This window comes from Dendroctonus ponderosae, unplaced genomic scaffold (assembly GCF_020466585.1).
Source record: "Dendroctonus ponderosae isolate FM_Combo_2020 unplaced genomic scaffold, Dpon_F_20191213v2 Dpon_F_20191213_2, whole genome shotgun sequence".
Lineage (NCBI taxonomy): Eukaryota > Metazoa > Arthropoda > Insecta > Coleoptera > Curculionidae > Dendroctonus > Dendroctonus ponderosae.
In genome coordinates, this window is record NW_026018165.1 from 17,109,111 (window position 1) to 17,114,431 (window position 5,321).

The window sequence follows — 5,321 nt, forward strand, 5'->3', positions numbered from 1 at the left end:
GGAGATCTGTCAATTCGTCCACGTCGTACGGCGACGGACGAATTGACAGATCTCCAACCAATAGAAACACTTTCGTACCATCGTATCATCGTACAAACGGATGCATGCGACACGGGCTTTAATGCCCTGAAAATGTTGATGATTTCCTCTAATATACATAAAAAACAACATCAGTTGACTAAAGCTTATTTGCGCATTTTGCATCAAAGTTTAAGGTTGTTGGAACAACAACCTTATGATGTTTTAAGGTCATAATAATTTGACGAATCGTAAATTTTGAACCAGCACTAAAGGAAATTGCTTCAGCAATATGGAACTTCGCTAGCGAATTGCTTTTTCGATTTTTCTAAACAGTATCTACAAGTTAAAACGCAAACTTTGGACATTATGATACGCACTGCTTAGTAAAATTTACAATATTTTCTTCCCGAATCACCCTGTGCAAAATAAAATTTTATAAAAATTTCTAAAGACCAATCAATTGATAAGTGCAGGTCCGCTCTCGAAAGTTGGTATCTACTGATTTCAAGAGGTGTTAATCTCAGGCACGCACCCACAAACACTCGTTTCGAGCGTGAACCTTTCAGGCTAAACCCAGCTGAGGACGACGAATAGACTCGAAACTGGTTCTGTACGTGCGTGAGATTGACTCAATCTGACATTTTTACCAATAATGAGTGTGTAAATTTTAAATCTGATGATGGCGCTGTTGGCTCGCCGAAACGTAATGAAAGAAACGATGTTCAAAATTTTCAAAATGTTTACTTCACACTTTGACTGAGACCCAGGAAAGATAAAAATATCATATTATTAAAGATAATGTTTTTAGGGAACACTGCGAATAAACAGGACACTAATGATTAAAATTCGCAACTTAACTGTGCAAATCGTTTTATTACCATTTACGTCCTTTTACTCTCGGATTGCAATCAATCAACGCATAAATTGAGGTTCACTTGAGTACGAACCGTTGCAGGTCGTATTTTTTTCTTATAATGGCTGTTTTGTCTATGATTTTTCTAGCAACAGTTTTTCACGATTGATCGACATAATTGCATATTTTAACGTATTTTTCAAGTCTGCTCAACTTATGACAATTTTCGATATCAGCTGAAAAAAGGCTAATTTGCTCTTATGCAGCTGAGAAAAATGGCATCTCTTGATTGCATTCGCGGTTTTAGACCATGCAGAATTTTTATAAGGAATCATTTTTTGCCTTTTCATTAATTATAAAACATTTGCTGCACGACTTAAGTAAGGAAAACACACTGTATATTCACATTGCCAAGAGTTTTCAAACAATTTTCTTTGTTTTTTGCTTGAAAAGTTTCAAGCAAAGAAAGTAATTGTGAAACTTTCGTTTTCCCGATTAGGAAAATTGCTTGAAACTTGAAAATGAAGAAAGAATGAACTTGAAACACCCGATAGTTCGATACCGAGGCGCTTCTGGAGCTACATTTTTCGAAGCTTTACACGTTTTTCCGTCGAATCCTCATAGATTATTTTATTACGTGGGTTTCGGAGTTCAAATCATCATCAGTGTTTTTGCATACAGTTTGGTAGAACTTCAAAGATTGTACATTTAATTTAATAAAAAAACGTTTTATTTTTTGCGGGTTGCTACTGGCAACTCAACCAAGAAACAGTGTACGACAGCAAAAAAGAAATTATGCAATACTTTATTCTGGTGATGATAAAAAGATCGAAACGTCGGTTATAAAGCAATCGATGTGGAGTCGTTTCGGAATCGATGGCGTTTTAATTGAGTGACTAACCAACCCAAACTAATGGGTTTTCTAACAATTTTACATTTTAATCGATTATATCGGCTCTTTTTTGAATCACCCTGTATAATAAAACAAAAACGTATAACAAATTAGATTTAATTAGGTTGTGTACCTACTCAGAAAAAATTGGTTGGTAAAAAAAATATCAATAAGCAGCCAAGCCAGCAATTAACAGAAAAAGTTAATTATAATAAAAATGTATTTAAAAACCCCCATTTTAATGCAGTTCTAATTTTAAATTAGGAAGTGCAGCGCGTGGTCCCGCAATGGTTTTTTCTTTGTCAATGAAGTCAAAATCGTATCGGCCAATGCAGATCTAATCGCGTTACCGGAAAATAGTAGTTTTGCAATAACATTATTGTTTATAACGATAACAACACACAACGTTTTTCTTCTCTAGAATAATTTATTCTGTAATAATAGACTAGTTTTTTTAGGATCACAAGGTGAGTGGCAAGTGAATGAACTTAGTTCGGAAACTGGGCTTTTAGACCGTCGTGGAAAATAATTTCTTGCTAGCGTTTCGCAGTTATGAGTGGCTCGCATCTTCAGAGGTGGTTTACTTAGCGCAACAACGAACCCTGCACTTTCGAACAATGAGAAAACTCTTGCGATTTAACTGACTTATTTAACCGATAATATTGATAAAATGTAAAAAAGCACAATAACGTCATAAAAATCTGACTTAATTCTAAGATTTCCAGTGCGATGAGTGTTCAGATTGTACTGTTGCCCAATATAATTTCATTCTTTCTACTTAATGCATGTGATTAACATTGCAGAGTATAAGAATTCTTTATTGTCTCAGGTTTTCCATGCATGAAATGTTCTGGATTGTAAATACTAAAGTAAATACTGTTTGTATATGCACATTTTTTAATTCTTTGCATCACATAAAACATGACGCACTTAAGAAAAAATGTGCGGAAGATTTGCCGACTGTGTTCGAAAATTTCGCAATTTCTTGCTCCCTTTCAAAATGCAGAATTTACGGTTTAACATTTTCATCAGTCCATAGAACTGGCGCCTAAGCACTCGAGTTTTTTAGCATTTTGAGAAATTTTCATGGAATATCACTCCAACTTCTTATCAACTGCGTTCCACATTGTCAACAAAAACGCGCGCTTAATGGAAATATAGAATTGGAAAAAGACTGCCCGAATAGACATGAAACGTAACGCGCTAATATTAATTATTTACATAGTTTTGACCATCATGTGCTCAAACGAATACAAAAATGCGTGACCATGAAAAACTCGTTTAATATACCTATTTGTCGTGGGTATTCAGCGGTAAAATAAAGCGTAAAGGTTGCTGGTTATGCATACGAAAATACTGATGATAGTTTTATTATTGTCCAGTTGTAGGTGGATTCTTCTTAGTGCCGAAACATCAAGGTGAAAAAAATTCGGGCGCATGATGCGAGTTTCAGATTTAGTCACTTATGATTCACATTGCTACCTTCAGAAAACAGTTTTTGCAAGTCTGTTCTGTAGTTTTTTCAGTTATGATTCTCATTGAAATAAGTGAGTGAACTAAAGCTATAAACCCTTGACTTAAAACCTTCATTTGGGATGAATGGAGCGATCCTTTGGATAAAAATCTCTTCAGTGTTTAAGTTTTGCCATTAAGGAAGAAAACTGTTTAAATCGCACTCTAAACGTATGTACTCTAGTAGCATTTAACTACGGGAAAAATTGAGCATTTCTTTGCCAAGTACGTAAGTGCTGCTCCATAGCAGTAAAGCGCTTATTAAAATATGGCCTGCAAAGCCATATAACAATACGCCCATTACGTACACTTAAATCATATCATTCGTAGCGGTACTTTATTAATTAATATGAGAACACTTAATCTAGAATACTAAAGGCACTTCAAAGGAAGGATGACCGTTATTGTGCGGACTACTTGCGGAAAATTTGGACAATCGGTACATCGGAGATCCGGTTGTAATTTTCGAGCAAAAATTCCTGCCGAATGATGCACGCTTTTCGTAAATAAACCCATTGTTAACGAAATATAATCAGGTTAGTTGATTGTTTAAATGTCGCTTATGGAAGGGATTTTCATGATCTTGAATGACAATTTTTTTGGTTGGAGTTGTACTGAGCCCAACCACTGGTTGTTCAGAAAATTAGCATAAAATTAGCATTAAATCATTGCTTACAGCAGTGCGAAGAAGACGAGTAAACCATCCCGATTATGCAGGGTGTTAAAGAGAAAAATGCAGGAGCAAAAACAGTTTCTGCTGCATGAAGAATCCACAGTTTTCCATTTAAAACCACTAATTACAAATTGTATAATGATTGGTAGAAAGGCTCAGTTTAGACGGATTTTTTTTAATCAGCTGAAAACCCAGACGTAAACATTTCTTTGCAAACAACAACCAATGTACATGTTTGCTTTATCTTAATTAGCGGTTGTTTATAAAACTTTTCACTTATTACTGAAGAAATTCAAATAATGATTTTCGTATGTTGTTAATAAAAAAATTGAGATAAAATGTATGTCTAAGGCAATTTACTTTTATGTGCTTTTGACTGCCTGTACCCATTTTCCTTATGGTGTGAAAATGCAAAAATATTTATATTGAGTAACGTTACTTATAGTACTTAATGTTAAAGTAGTAAGTAGATAAGTGTGCCGCTTATTAAAAACGCACAAGGTACTTGGAACTTTTCAGATCCGTTATAATCGTTTGAATACGCGCACTTAAAAACTGTATTTGAAATAAATTCAGTAAAGATTTTACAGCGATTTTCCAATGCATTTCGTATTCGAGCGTGGCTTATGAATATTCTTGTAAGCGCATATAAATACAGTGCAAATTTTGCTAAAGATTCTTCAAAATTTCACATATTTGCGTGTCGTTTGCTTGCAATCTGAATATCAAGACAAAAACATCAAGATTTTAATATTTAAGCATTTTAAAAACAAATTAATAAACCCAAAGATTTTTATGAAAATATTACTCGCGAAACATTCTACCAAAGAAAATCCTAGAAAAGTGATATTGTCTATATTTTTTCGAGATATGTATGAAAATTCTGTGCAAATTATAATTATTTTTCAATTCCACATTCAGTTGGACACAAAAAATCTCGTGTGTATTGTCCAAGAAAATAACCGCAATTTCAACATTTGATTCTGTTTTTTTTTCCTAAACGAAGGTTATTTTTAAATTTAACATTGAGTTGGAAGTAAAAAATATATTTTGAGTTTTTTGAAGAAATGCCCAGTTTTTTGACCAAAAAAATAAAAAGCGTTGAGCAGGCCAATGGTATTTCTGCAAATAAAAATTATTTTTCAAGTTTACTTTAAAAAATTTGTGTTTTTTTACTGAATTGCACAAATTGATTTAAAAAAATTATAACCGTTGTATCGCCTGAGAAACTACCCGCAATAATAAATAATTATTTAGATTCTTCAAGAACATACATTGAAATGTTTCCGAGATGAAAATAGAAATTCGATAAATTTTGGGTCCATCGTGTTGATGTTTAGGCAAATGTCAATAATAATTAAAAAAAGGTT

General features: G+C 33.5%; 1 protein-coding gene across 1 annotated transcript in view; it reads left to right on the forward strand.

Annotated features, from left to right (window-relative positions):
- LOC109536714 (protein yellow) overlaps nt 1-5,321 on the forward strand; it is a 12,142-nt gene that overhangs the window by 1,553 nt on the left and 5,268 nt on the right. The gene's annotated exons all lie outside the window — the stretch shown is intronic.